The 18,322-nt window shown below is 37.4% G+C and overlaps 1 long non-coding RNA gene across 1 annotated transcript in view; it reads left to right on the top strand.

Moving 5' to 3' along the window:
- The window catches only part of LOC123792917 (uncharacterized), a 57,947-nt gene extending 43,247 nt beyond the window's left edge, over window positions 1-14,700 (top strand). Inside the window, exons 2-4 of the long non-coding RNA XR_006779808.2 lie at window positions 5,797-5,900; window positions 8,408-8,634; window positions 10,184-14,700. This is a non-coding gene — a long non-coding RNA (uncharacterized LOC123792917). The remainder of the gene's footprint in view (window positions 1-5,796; window positions 5,901-8,407; window positions 8,635-10,183) is intronic.
- Window positions 14,701-18,322: the final 3,622 nt, after the last annotated feature.

Raw genomic sequence — 18,322 nt, 5'->3', positions numbered from 1 at the left:
TCTCTCTCTTTTTTTTTTAAATTTTAAGGAGGTTCCACATCCAATGCGGGGCTTGAACTCATGACCCTGAGATCAAGAGTCACATGCTCTACTGAATGAGCCAGCCAGGCGCCCCCTCTTCTGTCTAAGGACACTTATCATTGTATTTAGGGCTCACCTGGATAGTCCAGGATGATCTCATCTTGAGGTCCTTAACTTAATTTCATCTGCAAAGACCCTTTTTCCAAATAAGCTCTCACCCTGGGTTCTGGTGGCTAGGACATAGACTTATCTCTTTGGGGGCCACAGTGCAACCCACTGCAGTGACTATGAGAAAAGCAAGGATGGCATCCATAAGTAGGAATTGGAAAGAGACAGATAGTCCCATCCCCCTCCAGATCCCACGTAATAACAATGGGTAAAAGATGGTAGACGTGCACCCTGTTACTCTACTTGTCTTCAAATCAGTAATCATCCAAAGACAAATTAATTTTTCTTAAAACAAATCAGTAAGTGTGTGTGTGTGTGTGTGTGTGTGTGTGTGTGTGTGTGTGCCAGGCTTCAAGCATCAAGAATATTCTCCTTTTTTGCCTAAATAATCCCATATCCTGTTCCTTAAGCTTAAAAAAATAAAACACTAGGATCTCATCTACTGGTCTTTGAAAAGTAATACTTTCTGAACTGACCTGGTGTTCTTGTAACTTCACATTTGTCCTGGAGGAGAGGAAACTATTTCACTTCCTGGTACAGTAGCTTGCCTTTGTCACCATTAGGCACTTAACCACTTCTGATGAACGTGTTAATTGGGATTGGATGAGAACACGCAGAGACGTGGGGTTGGGAGAGGCAGTTATGGAAATTGTGAGGCCCAGAGACTGGGCAAAGGCAGGGGGAGGCTGTTCCAGGTTCCAGCCCAGCCACTTACCCTCCAGTCTGCACATGAGACCGCAGCACCAAAGCCAGGGTTTCCAGAGTGGACAGATTTCATTTCCATTAGGGACTGACTTAAAATCGCCAAGATCAAACCTTTCCTTCTGACTTTATAGCTGAAGTTTGAAGGCTTTCTCATCTAGTCTACCATGAGGGGCGAGCTCAGGAGAACTGGGAAAAATGAGAGGACATAGGACAAAGAATCCATAGGGTTACATTTCCTCTTATTTTTCCACAAGACAGGAGAACAGCACAGGAGACTGTAATATGTCAAACCCCCAAACAAAGCAAAACAGGTCTGTTGTTAATACAGACAAATGGTCACAGCTGCAGAAAAGTTTCCACATGAAATCCTTCTGTCCTCACTGGTCATTTTGCAGTTTTGTGATCACTTTTCCAGGATTCTTTTTTCCGTCAGTGTTTCTTCCTGTGAACTATCTGTTGCAGGCTGCAAAGCTCCCCTCCGGTCCATGTGCTCCTGACGGTGCTGCTTTCTTGTAGGTTTCTAATGTTCTGCTCGGTTCCACCACTACATATGTGTGAGTTGGCACCATAGCTTCGGGAGTACAAGTTTATGGTTTGGTTATACAGTCGTTTAGAGGAGCCGCTGTGAGCCTCCTCCCTGTACCCCCATTCTCAACATTCAAGTCGAGATACAAGCCAGCCCCAAAGCGTGCCGCTAATGTTTGTGCCACAAATTAACGTGGTGAAGCTTGAAAGCCAGGCTGTCGTACTGCTCAAACAGAGGCCAGGTGTGTTGAGAGTTTTCCAAATGTTTGCCTATATTTTGGTGGAATGGAATGTTCTAAGCTGGCTGCAAAAGTGAGAAAGCCACACCGAGAGAATTGGTGTTTGATCCTGTAAGGCTGAAATTTAAACCTCAAGCGAAACTCGGGGAATCCAAAGGCAATGCAAAACAGAAAGAAGAAAGTTTTATGTGACATTTCTGTGATCGAAACTGATGACTTATAAATTTTCACTGTTGATACTTCGCCTTTCTTCCTCTTTTGCCAGTATATATTTATCTCTTCGGGCATAATACCACGTTACAGTAAAACTGCTTTCATTTTGACTGCATTTGTGATACTCAGACACATAAAAGTTGATGTTTACTTTTGAACTTACAACAAAGAGTCTCCAAAGAATAGCTTACCAGACTGTGACGTAAATTTTGAACCCACACAAGGAAAAAGGGATCTCGGAGCCTTTGGAAAACACTTTGCCAGCACAGAGGTAATTAGAATACAAATAATTCCAAAACTGAAATGACAAAGTATTCATATCCAAAAGCAGTGACCAGAGTTTTCTACTTGGCAAATTTTATGGACTTTCAGAATTATTCAATATAAATCAAGGTCATAAAATGGGAGCTTAAATATAAAATAATTTTTATAATATTTTTTATAATGTGTCTGTCCCCTTAAATTTTTTAAGTTACATTTACTTATATGCATTTTAAGCTATAATTTTACAAATTTTATGTTACAGTTTAAGGAAAAGAGAAAAAATAAACATGAGAAATTAAATGTTTTATACATTCTTCATTTATAAAGTATTATGGGTTCGTTGTTAAAAATCAAGGAAATACAGAAAAGTCTAAAGAAAACAAGAAAACCACTTATAATTATACCACTTAATAATCATCGCTAACATTTTTAGTATCACTTTCAGCCTTTTTGTCTGTATGTTATCTTTTTTTTTAAAAATATTTTATTTATTTATTCGACAGAGATAGAGACAGCCAGCGAGAGAGGGAACACAAGCAGGGGGAGAGGGAGAGGAAGAAGCAGGCTCATAGCGGAGGAGCCTGATGTGGGGCTCGATCCCATAACGCCGGGATCACGCCGAAGGCAGACGCTTAACCGTTGTGCCACCCAGGCGCCCCTGTTATCTTTTTAAAAAATAAATCGAGATCAACTCATGTGCAAGTCAATCCAAATGATTTAGCAATGCTGCTGGAACAGCTGAGTATCCGTAGAGCAGAAAACAAATGACCTTTGACCCATATCTCACTCCAAACATAAAAAATTAACTGGAGATCATAGATCTAAGCTTAAGATCAGAAACATAAAGCCACCACAAAAGATGATATCTATAAATGGGCAATATGTATAGAAAGAAAAGTGGCCTCTTCATTAGTCAGCAAATTAATGAAAATTAAATCCACTATGCAGTACTATTTCAACCCATTAGCGTGGCTAAAATGAAAAAGTTGACAGCACCAAATGTTGGAGAGGATGTGGAGCAACTGGACCTTTCATCACTGCTGGTGAGAATGTAAAATAGTACAAGCATTTGAGTGAATTGTTTAGCAGTGTCTTAGAAAGTTAGCTTTACACTTACTCCACTTGTGGTGTTTTCCCAGGAGAGAAAAATTTATGTCCACAAAACCTTAAGATATGGCAATGTTTATATTGGCTTTATTTATAAACACTTCAGACTGGAAACAGCCTAATGTTTGACAGGGAGAAAGAAAAACAAACTTATACAATGGAATATTTACAAAATGGTCTGATCATATAATCAAATATTACTAAGCAATACAAAGAATGAACTCCTAAAACAGTCAACGACAAGAATGAATCTCAGAGTGTAATGATCTAATGATTAAGCAAAAGAAGCTGGACCTGAAAGAGTAAATATTGTATAATGCCATTTATATGAAGTCTAAGAACACGCAAAACTAATCTATAGAGATAGAAAGAAGAAAATGGTTGCCTAGTGAGAATAGAAGAAGAGAGTCAATTGGAAAGAAGCAGGAGGGGACTTTGTGGGGGTGATGAAAATGTTCTATTTGTGGTTTCGGATGGTAGTTACACTAGTGTACACATTTCCAAAGCTCCTGAAACTGAACACCAAGGTCTGTGCATTTTCCTGGATGTGAATAATACTATAACTAAAAATGAAGATCACATAGTTTTATTTATTGCTTCTTTGACTCAATGTTACATTATGAGTGTTTTCTGGTGCCTTCAGTACTTTTCGAAAAAGCGCTTTGATGGCTACATATCATTTCATGATATAAATGTATTAAAATTTAATTTATAAATATTAATTCCAAATTTTATAAAAAGCACTGATGAATTTTCTTTTATCTCTAAGTATCTTGCTTTTTGTGCATTTTTGATTATGGGAACATTATATTTAAGCTTTTATATCAAGGAAATCTGGTGTTCTTGATTAAGCAATGAGGATTAAAGGTCTTTCACCGTTAGATGTTTCCTGCTGGACCTTCTTCCCTCCCTTTCTCCTTCCCTCCCTTCTTCCCTTTCTTTCTTAGCTTCTTTCCTTCTTTCCATCTTTCCTTCCTCCCCCTTCTCCTCTCTCTCCCTCTTCCTTTCTCTTTTTTCTTTCTCCTCCCCACCTTCTGCCTATTGTATTTTACCCCACTTTTTATTTTGAAAAAATTCAATTCTACAGAAAAATAAGATGAAAGCAGAGCTTAATGAATACCTTGTGTATCCTTCACCTAGGTTCACTAGTTCTTAACACTTTGCCACATTTGTGTTCTGTGTGAGTTCTGTGTGTGTGTGTGTGTGTGTGTGTGTGTGTGTACACATTTTCTTAAGTTGTACATGCTACTTCTGTGTGTGGAAACAAGGGTAATAACCAATAAAAATCACAATAAAAAGGGTTACTCTCAAAAAACTTAACAACAATGCAAAAATGTTGTAAAATATAGAGTGCATATTCAGACTTGCTGAATTGTGCCCAACCGTCCTTTATACTTTTTTTGATCCAGATCCAACCAAAGATAACTGACTGCATTTGGCTATTTCCTTAACCTCCTTTAACGTAGTCTAGAATAATCCCTCTATCTCTTTTGTGTCTGACATGCATTGATATTTTGAGGGGTCCAAAACAACTGTCTTGTAGAATGTTCCTGGATTTGTCTGATTATTTCCTCATGATTAAGTTCAGGTTAAATATTTTGGGCAAGAATGCTGCCTGAGTGATATGTACTATGTGTTAACGTTATATAATGTCACTGTGTTATTTTACCAGTGAAGTTAAGTTTGATCCCTTGGTTAGGATATTTTACCAGATCACCATCTTTCTCTTTGGAACTAAAAGATCATCTTTGGGGTGATCATATGACTATCCTGTCTTCCAGTACTCTTCACCCAATAATTTTAACATTTACGAATGATCCTTACTTGACTCCATTATTACAGTGATGGTTACAGAGTGATTTTCAAATTCGGTCCTGTTTTTCACATTTACTAGCTGGCATTCTTCTGTACAACAGTGTTTTTCCTTTTTCCTCCTTCTCTATTTTAGTATCATGGATTCTTTTTTTTTTTTTTTAAATTTCTTTCCTAAAACAAAACCAGGTGCATCCTCTTACAAATGCCTCAAATTATTTACATTATGAGGAATGAAATTTTATATTTAGGCCTATGGAAATTCAGTCCTAAATATAAGAAGAATTTAGAGAACTTTATTTACTCGATCTGTCAGCATAAATAATGACATATATATCCACATATACCAAGATATATGTGACTATACATAAATATACATACCTGTATATATACATACAGATAGAGACACATATTTTTCTCTGATTTAAAAAAATATATGTCCATTGCAAAGACTTCAGAAAAGACAGAGAAGTATAAAGAGGAAAAGCATATACTTTATCCCAATATCTAGAAATAACTAATATTAAAATTTTGCTATGCATTTGTGGTTCGCTTCAAAGATGGTATCCAATGATCCTCATCTCCTGATTTTCACGGCCTTGGGTAACCTCCTTCTATATGGAATCAAGTTGATCTGTGTGAGCATTAGAATAATTTGAAAGTGACTATGTGTGATTTCCAAGTGTAAGGCATTGAAGGAATTACAGCTTCTGTTTGGTCTTTTGGATTGTTCCCTCTGAAGGAATCCAGGCATCCTGTTTGAAGATAGTCAAGTATCTCTGGAGAGGCTCATGGGGAGAGGAACTGAAAATGCCTACCCACAGCCAGCATCAACTGACCATCCATGTGAGTGAGCCACCTTGGGATTGGGTCCTCTAGCTCCGGTCAGACGTTCAGATGACATAGCCCCAGCTAACATCTGTTGCAACCTCATGAGAGAACCTAGGCAAGAACTGCCAAACTAAGTTACTCCTAAATTTCCAACCTATAGAAGCCATGAGAGATAATAAATGATTATTGTTGTTTTTAGCCACAAAGTTTTGGGGTGATTTGTTACAATAGATAAGTAATAGAATATTCTTCAGTGTTTTCTATTATATGTGTATTTATTACAAGGAATGGACCTACATATGCCATCATGGGGGTCACTAAGCAGCCCTGAAGTCCATGGGGGCAGGCAGTTCGGAAGGAAAGATCATGACCAGGCTGGAGCCCCACGAGCTTAGGCTTGTCTACAGGCAGCAGTCACTCAGGAAGAAAGATCCAGAAGGAGGGAAGAACAGTTGTACATCCAGCTGCTGTTTTTGAAGTCTTGTGTCTCAGAGAAGGGCTAAGCTTTCTCTTTAAGGCCTTCCGACTGACTAAGCCAGGCCCACTAAGGGTAGTTTCCCCTTGGATTAATAGAAGGGGAATTCTGGGGTCTGTAGTTTAGCCTAGCCAGGTCGACATTTTACAAAGCCAACACACTTGGTATGCACTAGGCTTAGTTCTAGGTCCTTGGGATACATTAATAAGTAAAACAGACAAAATGACTTCCCTAACAGAACTTATATCTTAGTAGGAAAAGACAAAAAATCAACACATTAAAAAAAACCCTCTAAACAAACCTACTGACAAATAATAAATACAATATCAGAAAGTGAGAAGTGTTAAAAAAAGAAAATGAGATAGCGGGATATGAGGTGACCAGAGAGTGAGATGTGGGGAGCCTAGATGGTGGAATGTGGGGAGATCAGAGAGTGGAATGTGGGGAGACTGGGCAGTGGGTGTGGGGAGACTAGGTATTAGGATACGCGGTGAGAGTTCACTAAGGTAGTCATAAAAGGCTTCTTGGAAGAGATGGCATTTCAGCAAAGACCAAACAACGAGAAATTACTGTCCAGCCATTTGAAGAACAAAGGAAGATTCTTCCAATGGGGGACAGCAAGTACAAAAACTCTGAAGTGGAAATGAGATAGGCTTTTTCAAAGGACAGCCAGGAGGCAGTGGATGGAGCCAGTGGGAAAGCAATGGAGGGTGAGCTCAAAGAGGTAACAGAGAGCAGGGTCAGGACTTTTATTTTGAGAGCTATGGAAAACCACTGAGGGTTTAGAACAGAGGAATGACATGATCTGACCTACAGTTTCAAAGGGAGCAAGAGCTGAACAAGGAGACCAGTTAGCACGCCATTGCTGGAATCTGTGTAAGAGATGATGGTGACTTGGACCAAGACTCCTGAAGCACAGAAATTTCAGATGTGTTCTATAGTCGGACAGGTTTGAAAGATCAGGAAGTTATAACGCCAGACCCTTTCAGTCCTGACATTTTCTTTCTTCTAATGCTAGTGAGGCTTCTTCAGAGAAGGTTCTTCAGAGGAACCTCCATAGTGTTTTTCAGTGGTTGATCCAGTTTACATCCTCACCAATTGTACATGAGAGTTCTCTTTTCTCCACATTCTTGCCAACACTTACCTGTTCTCTTCTTGATGATAGCCAACTAACAGGTGTAAGGATATCTCTATATCTATATATAGAGGGATATGTATCTATATATAGACTGATACATAAATCTCCATTTATATCTATATACGGAGGGGGCAGGATTTATGATGAGGAATTGGCTCCCATGATTATGGAGGCTGAGAAATCCCACCATTTGCTGTCTGCAAGCTGGAGACCCAGGGAAGCCAGTGGTATAATTCAGCCTCAGTCTGAAGGCCTGAGAACCAGGGTTGCTGATAGGATAAATCCCAGTCCCAGGGTCAGAAAAGATGAGGTGAGATGTTCCAAATCAATTAGTGAGGCAGGATAAAAGGGATGAATTCCTCCTTCCTTTGCCTTTTGTTCTATTCGGGCCCTCAAGGGATTGGAAAAGACCCACCCACATGGGGAGGGTAATTTACTGTGTCCACTGGTGAAATGCTATTCTCATCCAGAAACTACCCACACAGATATACCCAGAAATAATGATTAATCTGGGCACCCTGTGGCCAGTCAAGCTGATCCATAAAATTAACCATCACAGCTGGTTTCTCCGTATTATCCCCCAGTATTGGTTAACCTGCTACTTTTGACTAATTTTGCTTGTTCAGATTCACCTAGCATTAGCCATGCACACAGTATTACACATCAATTCTGTCTTTCTTCCGTGCCATATACGATTTTTAGAAGGGTTTTTAGAAATGTTCATGCTGTTTTTATATTGATTAATATATTTAAGACGTCAATACAGAGCTAGGATAATTGGCTCAAGAAATCATCCATAAAAATTAAACAGTCTTCAAAGAAAGCATTTTTATTGTTTATTATCTATCCATTAATAGCTGTGTCTTGCATTTGGACTAGGGTTTTCTTCTCATTTTCAAATACTTTCAGGTCATGCATTTCACATGATCCCCACAACATCCCTGAAGGTGAGTGAGGCAAGATGCCACATAACAAGACGGACCAAGGTTGGAGGAGGCCTTCTGGTTCATTGTGGGTCTACTGGGTAGAAGACTTAGAGCAGAAGGTTCAAGGATGAGATTGTTTCGATGTGAAGAAGTTGTCGAGCTTGTGAGGAAGAACAATATGTAAACAGTTGTGAGAGAAGATTAGATGTGGTAAGTCATGTTATGAATAGCAGACAGGGGTGGGTTTGGGGAACGCGAAGGCAGAAGACTCAGATTGAGCAAAGGCACAGAATATGCCTAAAATACCTCACCGGAAAGCCTATTACAGTGTTCTTGGCACATAGTTGCAATGAAAAGTTGGGCCAGTGGAAAGTCATGAATGTAACAAAAGTAATGTCTGAGTCTGCCTCAAATAATATTTCTCTGAAACTAAGCATAGAAGATATTATTTTACTCATGGAAAAAAAAGCTTTTTGGAAAATGTTAACCTTTCCAAGGCATCAATGAAACTATGAATTTTCTGTGGCTGAAAATTTTCCTCAGGATTATAAATGACGTTGAATAATATTGGATTTTGGAGAGGATCGGAATCTTTTAATACTTGAAACGCGTGTCTGACTGACACTGAGGATCTGTGAGGCTGCACAACGTGGAGCAGGACAGGACACAAAACAATGACAGGAGTGTGATAACCCTTTGACTCAGTGACCAAGCACAGGACAAGGCCTGAGAACGCATTTCTGGCCCTGAAGTGGCCGGGCACTATGGACGTGGGACTGGTGGAACCCCAGGGCCTGGCCTCCTGGGAGTCATCTTGGCTCTTGCAGGCACTGCTAGATCCGTGTGTGCGTTTCCTCGGAGAGGGTCCCTGCGTGGGCTGACTGCAGTCAGTGTAGCCCTACCATAAAGGCAGAGATAAGGACTGGCTCTGTTCCTTCTGTGTTGAGGGCAATGAAACCAGTGGTCATTTACTCGACATATTTATCTTTTAAGAGGCGTTTTCTTCCAACAGTAGCTGAATTATATTGTCAGGATACTTCTGTCACAAGAGGCTAGAAATATCTCTTAGCATGGTGGTTCTTCTGTTGCTATTCTAAGATGTTTTATGGGGCAATTTGAGTAATATCATTGTTTTCTTAGAATGGCCCGCCAGGAGTAATCCTATTAAAGCCATGCATGGATATGTGTAAATACATATTTAGGTACATGTATGTATGTATATGTGTATGGAAGTTCCATTGCAATAAAACCCATTAGATTGCAGATTTCTACAGAATGGAACTTTCTGACAGCCTGTTTATTTCAAGCACCCTTTCCTTTAGTACCTCCTATACACTTAGACTTTCTCAGACCTCAAAATATATAATATAACATCTGAAAAAAATACATTTATTCTTTTTATTTTTTTTTCAAGTTTATTTCTTTTTACTGATCTCTACACCTGACTTGGGGCTCGAACTCACGACCCCCAAGATCAAGAGTCGCATCCTCTTTCAACTGAGCCAGCCAGGCAGACACTCCAAAATATAATTTTTCTTGAAACTAGTAACAGCCAAAAAAATAGGGACATATTTAGGACTTCAAGGCAATGCTTTATTCTATTTTTTTACCTAAAAGACCTAAATAATACATATAGGTAATTGCACAATACGATTAAACTGGATAAGTCAAGAAAGAAATCTTTCTGTTTCATGCGTATATTATCTCGATTCAGATTTAGAAGCCTTCACATTTTCAATAAAGTAAATTACTTTCTTAGGATTTCTTTGTAAGAAGAAGATGGATCCCAGGAATTGGCAGAATGCATGGTGGTCTGCTGGAGGAAAGAGTGGAACTGCACCATCCCTCTGCTAAGTGTCTGTGAGTCACTGGAACATACACACAGAGAAGCAACGGGCTTCAAAGACTATAAAGCAACAAAATAATTGTGGGCTACCCATGTCTTGGTGTCAACAGAGATTCACATCAGCATATCGCACTTTCCCAGTCAAATCTGCATCACCATGTATTTGTAATTGTCATCAGACAATAACTCCAAGATGCAGCCATGTTTCAATCGTAAAAAAAAAAAAAAGATTAAAGCAATTTTTATATGCCCTGTTTACTAAAGTAGAAAATCTATTACACATTTTTAGAAAAATTATCAATCACTAAGTTTGAAACAAAAAGGGATTCCATTTGAATCCCTCTGAAGTTTTCATTATTTAGGAGTTCTTGTTCTTCTAACTTCAGGCAATAATTGACTTACCCTTCCATTTCGTTTGGGGCTAGGTATTGATATGTCTAAAATGAATTCCAATAGCTAAAAGCATAAACTATTTAGGAATTATGAGAACCATTTCCTGAAATTCTGAATACATCTACAATTTCAAAATTAACATATCATGGAATTTAAACTAACTACCTTTCTGTTCCTAAATTAATTATACATGTAGTCATGATCAAATGATCATATGCTTCTAACAGTGTATATATGTGTTGATGTTATTGTTTTTAACTGTTATTAGTGCTAATTCACTCAACAAGCGAGGTCCCAAATACCTGGAAAAATATTATTTGTCTGGTTTTGTAATATCCGTCACAAAGGAAATTTAGCCAAGCATCCCATTCCAGATTTAGTGTGAATGACAGTTTTGGAAGGAAGAAGAATATAATTTACAGACTGGAGAACAGAATAACAAAGTAAGAAAAATTTTTTAAAAAATTCAAAATAGGTTTCTATGTTTACAGAGAAAGATGATGAAAACATTGTATTAAAAATAGGAGCTAGCTCTTTAAATTGATTTATGTGGTCTGTTTTAATATGTCAATATTTTATGTGCTATACGTCTTTAGCGATCTATTTTCATGGACAAGCTCATTATATAAATGTGCATGTGTTGGAAGTTAGCTCTATCTTCCTCTCACACCAGACCTTATTTGCTCAAATGCATTCTGGATTTTAGGTGCATATGCAGTGTTTTTTTTTTCTTGTTTTCATTTTTTCCCCCACAAATTCATTAGTTTTGTAAAGACTCTGTGAGGGTTCCTTTTTTTTTTTTCTTAAAGATTTATTTATTCATGTTAGAGAGAGAGTGCATGGGGAGGGGAAGAGGGAGAGAGAGAGAATCTCAAGTAGACCCCTTGCTGATCCTACAACCCTGAGATCATGACCTGAGCTGAAACGAAGAGTTGGCCGCTTAACTGACTGAGCCACTCAGGTGGCCCAGGGTTCCTTTTTATAAACTAGATCATAATTGCAAATATTAAGAAGACATGCATGGAGCCTAGAGGTCTTCACCTAAGGAAAACCATTCTCCTCCAGTGATTAACTCAACATCACCAAGCAGTACCCCTTTGGGTCTAGTTTCCTTCTCTGTGAAATGAAGGTATGCAATGGCTAATTGTTAAAGGTCCTCTTTTTACTTTATGATTCTATAAAAACAATTATGTTTGAAATTTCCTTTTAAAATAAGATACATGGGACGTTTTGGATGTTTTAGTGTAAAGAAATTAAGAAACAGGAATTAGGAAGATATAAATAGAAGTTAACCAGATCTATACTTTCCTGGTAAAATTCTCATTCAGGATTAGGTAAAATGAAAATCCCAGCATTGGTATGTGCACGTGTGAAATTTTTTTTTTGGTTTTAATACACTTTAATATGCTGTTGTGCCAGCCCTAACAAAATGAGTTTTCAAGCAATAATGTTTTCTCTAAGGAAAAAATTAATCATCAGTTTTGGTCTGTGTAGGCAGTGTGTAGGCAAGACTCTCAACTTCCAGGAAAATTTCTGTCTTTAGAGAAAGAGATTTTCCAGCTACCTTTTGAATTATTTCCCTAAAAACATGACTTGCCTGATACAGAAGTGGCCTGCAGCTGTGTCCACCTTTACCAGAATTGTGAGCAGAAGCTGATAGGAAAGAGAAAGGAGGCGTGTATGGTGGAACTGGGGAGGCAGTGGGCCCAAAGTTGTTGCATAAAATCGTCCGACTGACCAGATCTCCATGAGGTCTGTGGATTATTGACACCTGGAATAGGTTGAACGAATCCCTCCCAAATTCATATGTTGAAGTCCTATCTTCTAGTACCTCAAGATATGTCTTTATGTAGAGACAGGGTCTTTACAGAAGTAATCCAATTAAAATTAGTCTATTATACAACTGGTGTTTTTATAAAAAGGGTAAATATGGAAATAGATACAAGTTAAGGAAGAATGCCATGTGAACATGAAGACAGCCATCTGTATGCCAAGGAATGAGGCCCAGAGCAGACCCTTCCCTCACAGCCCTCAGAAGGAGCCAACCCTGCTGACATCTTGGTTTTGGATTTCCAGCCCCTGAACTGTAAGATAATAAGTTTCTTTTGTGGTACTTTGTTCAGCAGCCCTAGCAAACTGATACAACACTTAACTTGAATACATTTAAGGAATAAGCAAGCAGCAAAAATTCTGATTGTGTTTGAGTCATCCCACAGAGTAAAGTGAAATTTATTTTGTTTATTTGAAATGAAATTGGGTATCTTCCTTTTTTATAGTTGTATGCGTAATCACAAGATTTTTTAAACTGAAAAATGATTATACATACACACACACACCTACACACATATATATGCATTCATATATACCCATACGTATGTTGCTAAAAATGTTAACTACATAGAAATACAGAATGTAGAATGAAAGCCACTTTTTACTCCTATTTTCCAAATTTTAGTGATCTCCCTAGTGGTTAGCTGTTTGAATCTAGCATTGTGTTTTTATAGTGCTAGATTCTTAATATTACACTGTATAGACTTGAATATGATTCCAGCCTGATACTGGAGTTCTGCTAAAACAGTACATTTAGAGTCCATACTGTGGGACTGTGTTGTAAGTGGGCTTTTATTCTTCTATTATCTCAACACCCTCAATAAACTATAAAATAGGCCTAGTATTTTTACTTACATCCTGTAATAGGTCACATGTTCAGAATTTAGTATAGTATCAACTAAGGAAGAATTTTTAAAAAATCAGCTATCATCTGTGTTTTCTCCTGGCTTTGTTTTGTTTACTAAACTATTTTTATAGTTAAGAAAAGAACAATGGACTCCATCTTGTTAAAACTTCTTTCTAGGAACCAATAGTAAATTACCTGGCTTTTCTGAAGGTTGGGTCAGTAATAGCATCGTAATACACCCTTTTTATGGAGAACTCAAGAAACCAGTAGTAGCTCACCTACCCGAAATGATAGACAAGGACTTCAGCCATAAAGGTCTCTGAACAGACGAATGAATGTTGCCAAATCCACACAAGAAAGCTCCTACCTTTCTCAATAGACACGTCCCCCGAGTCCTTATTTGGTGTCGGTGGACTCATGTTCCTATATAGCTCCAACAACTTCTGTTGAGCCCAAAGTAGAGTAAAAGTCATAAGAAGGAGACAACATTTTACTCTTCGTATTCACGATGACAAGACTAAGAAGAAAATGTTAAACTCTCAGTGGCTAGAAAGGAACCAAAAACTATGAAAACAATTGCGTGGAGTCATTTAATAACAGGGAAAACGTTGCTTTAGGGCTTGAGGGCAATCTTATATTAGAGTACGAAACAATAATTGATGCTCTCAAGTGCCCCTGAGTCATTTTGAAAAAAATTTTATTGCAATCAGTATGCCTTATTTAAGGTGGTAGAAAATTGTGTAATAATTTAATTTAAGAATGATTTCCACCTAAAACTGTTCAAACATTAAAAGGATTTGATGCATGTGGAGTAAAGATCTGGTTATCTGAAAACTTTTGTTGTGTAGATATTTGAGGTTTTATTAGTATACCAATTACAGTGTTGCATTTGCTAAGATATCTACATTATGATTGTACCTCGATTTATTGGACCTCAGTAAGATAGAACATTTATTCCATTGGTTGAAAGTAAATTACGAAACAATACCTAAAGATTTGTAGTACTCTTCCTTATCTAGGCAAGTTGAAAGCTACATCGTATCAGAATGAAGGAAGCCCCACCATCTCAGCATAAAGACGAATGGACTTCAAACGAAGAGACCTCATTAAAATGCCTGCTTCTCATAGCATGATACAAGGCGAAGCAAGAGACCATAAACAAGATGTTATATTTTTGGCAATTTTACAGGTATCTTCTTTTCCTCAGCATCATATCAACTGGTACATTGTTATTCAAATTATATTCAAATAGTCCAATAATGCCAATTTAGGGTTGAAAAACAATTAAAAGCTGAGAACATATCAGATAAAGTTTTCAGTATTATAAGTAAGGAAAAGCAATATTTGTAATATTGAACTAAAAAACAGTGTAATAAAATTTATACCAAGTTCTGAACAATCGGCTTATGCTTGCGTGCTATTTGGTGATTCCTCTATCATATGCCTGTGAAGTTCGGTGCACTATGCTGACAAAAGAGAACAGCTTATTTATAACAGCGTGGTAAGCAGAGGTCTTTCAAAGTGCAAAGATACCATCTTTCCCTCCCAACGAGCAATCGCTTTGCACATATGTGCTACAAATACCAAGCACAGGGAACTTGGTTTTTAATTACAAAGTAAAATATCATTCCAAAATTGCATAATTGGTGGTTGCCTTTTGCAATGCAATGAACATAAGGGAACCTGACATTAAATATTTGATGCAGTGCCATGACATTTTCTGAGATTTTATTTTATGCTGCTTTTAAGCTGCAAACTATGTTAAATTTGAATTCCTTGGGGGGTAATAGAGTGATACAAAATTAAAGAACCCAACTCTGATGCTGGAATGCCTGTGCTCACAGATTGTACAGTTCAGATTTTAGAAAAAAAAGTAATTATAGAAATAGAGACATACTGGGTTCTTTATTCTCTCCTTACAGTAGTTACATTTTTTTTTTTTTTTTTTTTTTGGATATAGAGACCATTTAGTCAGGGAGGGATGTCTCCAGCTTTCCCTTTGAGTAAAGGGAAAGCTAGCTGAGTGGAGGAAAACACAGTGGCAGTCAGTACCCAACACATTTGAATGTGCATGCCCCTGAGGTTGGGAGACCCGGGTCACAGACCCGGACCCATGTATCCTGTGTGTTACCGCGTTGCTGGCAGGAATAGTAGCAGAACTGATGCTGCCCTACTTCCCTGTTCCAGAAAGTGCCTTTTGGAGTGTATGCTATTTGCTCAGCAGGGTTCAATACTACTGCAGAGGATGGCATCGCCCTAATAAATTGGAGGATAATGAACATTAATTTGCCTCTTTCCTACACCTGCTTTTTCTACCCAGCACCTCCTTTTGTGCCTTACTCCACAAAGATCTCTGACATTTTGAAGAATAGAGAACCCAAATCTTAAAGCTGAAAGTGACTTCAAGAGGTCATCTCTCCATCACTGAAAGAGCAAAGGGCAAATAAGTGTTGAATTTTCTTCCTCATAATAATGTAACAGAAGAAAAGAAGTTCTTAATGGTAAAAATAAAAAATCTTTGGTTAGCTCGTTTATTCCTTTGCACTGAGAAATATGGGGGAAAAGCCTTCTTGGGTAGATAAAATACAGCTTGAATACTTCATTAATTCTGAATGCTTAATGTTCATATCAAATAAGTATTGTCAGGAATGCTGAGACTGAATGGGAGCCAAAGGTGGTCCGGCCCTGCCGAGCCAGTTCTTTCATTTTCCTAAACTTTTGTGCTTTGCACTCAGCCACATTTTGGGGCGATTTCCTCTGCCCCAAACAGACTTTTTTTGTTTGTTTCAGTGTTATTATTTTGAGGATCCAAATAATAGAAGTAGAACCACTTAAACACACAAACAACCTAACTATTCCAGCATTTTCCTTGATCTTAGAAATACTGTAAGCAGAGCATGGCTGAGACTCTCTCAGTCTGCTGAGAAATGTTCAAGGCCAACACTCAAAGTCTCCCCTTTTTTCTTTAAAGTGATGATTTAGTATTTATTTAAAATATCAAGTATTTTTGTTACTGATATTACCAATAATATCTACTGTATTTTTTAAAGCAATATATGTATAAGGTATCGATGAAGAAGATTTCTATTTGCTTTTCCTGGGAGTTAAAAGGCTTTCTCAGAGTCAGTCAGCTCTAGGACTAGAATACCAGAGCGGCTTTCTAATCCAGGGTTCTTTTGGCCTATAGCCCTGGGTACCATGAAAAAAAATTAATCTGCCTCTCAACAAAAAATTCCCTTTTACATCTTTCCTTTAAATGCCATGCTTTGGAAACAAAAAGGGTATCCAAGTTAAGTCTATGATGTTATGCATACAGGTTGGGTTAATTTGAAGGCTTCTAATTCAACCAAGTGGTTCTACTTTTAAAAATTATGAGTGCTATTTTAATTAGGTTGAACACCAAAATAATTGATTTGATTTTGTGTATAAGGGACTTGAAGTAATTTTGTAGATGGAAAATTCAAAATCATGTAAAATTCTTCGGCCTACATACATTCTCCAAGAGTGGTTGCTGATTCAGTGAAATATCTATGAAAGATACAGAGGGAGAACATCAGATTAGTGAGGGGTGAAGAATCTGAGGTTGAAAATGAGAGTTTTAGGAGATGTTATAATCCCAGTTATGTTTCTTTCTGATGTCAAAATGCAGAAATGAGATGTTTAACCAAAGGAGAAAATACAATTATCAATAGAGAATAAATATATGTATTTGTAATCAGGATAGAAAACATTTCTTTCAATAAACGATTGGCTGCTTAAATTTGCATTAAACAGCTAAATTTAGCCATTAGATAAATGTAGCAACTCTATTTTACTCAATGCACACTCATGAAGCTTTTTCAATAGTGATAATTTATAGTGCCTTAGCCCAAATGAAACATGTAAGCAGAGAATCTCATTTTCTGAAATTCAACCACAACCACCACAACAAAATCTATCTGAGATGACAAATCCATTTAGAAAAGACCACATCAGTTCAAATGGAGTGAAAACAGCAGACATAATAGATTTTGTATTCACAGTAGATGGCTATCGAAATTATGAACCAATTTTATTTCCTTTTGTTTACAGTAGAAAAATGGCATTGAAAGTCCCATAATCTTAGTTTTTAATTCCTATTCACTGTTCTTGGCACATATTCCCAAATATTTGTTAAATTTTTAATAAAGGAATGAATGCCACTGAAATGATTAACTATTCAAACTAGTTTTATTGGCACGATTCAGGGTCTGATTTTCTTTACCATTCATATTATTAGTAAATGTATCAGCAATACACTCTCATAATTATAATGTGGGTTTATATACATAAAACATATAATATAAAAAGCTGGGTCATCCTACTTGAAATGGTTTTCAAAGATTCAGTATGGGCCAAATGTCTTTGACCTCTGAGACACCCAATACAGCTAAAATGATACAATTTAGTGAGTGAATAGTAACTATTTTGTAAACTAGCCTGAACAGGGTTGATACAGAGATTTCAAAAATCTATTGCCCTGTTTTTAAGTTTCACACCAATAGCCCATGAATGCACCTTGATTCCAACAGACAGCTAAATATTTGGGAATAAATCTTTCTTTCTTTCCTTCAGTTCCTAGAACATTCTTGCCTTCCCTTCTGCCTACCTACACTTTCAGAGCCAATCCAAAATGTCATCGTCCATGGACCTGTCTCCATGAGACCTTTAAAATATAACCTCAATATTATAATCTTTGTTGAGCTTTAATATTATTTATCGGTACCTTTCTCATACCACTTGCTATATTCTGCCTTCTTTCCTGTATAATTTGTTAGACTACTGTTGCTAAAAGCTTCTTGTCAACTTTTACTTATTTTCTTGTATTCCCCTGTGCTTAGCCCAGTGTTTTGCATATAGCAATTACTTAACAAATATTTGTCAACCAGAGTCAACTGCTGCCTTCCTGTCAACCTTAAGATGCAATTTAGAATTTTCTTAGGGTCAGAAGCTAAGTCATCTGC

This window comes from Ursus americanus, chromosome 11 (assembly GCF_024610735.1).
Source record: "Ursus americanus isolate L20-20 chromosome 11, mUrsAme1.1.p, whole genome shotgun sequence".
Classification (NCBI taxonomy): Eukaryota; Metazoa; Chordata; class Mammalia; order Carnivora; family Ursidae; genus Ursus; species Ursus americanus.
The sequence above is the reverse complement of the archived record's forward strand: the minus strand, read 5'-3'. Positions and strand labels throughout refer to the sequence as shown.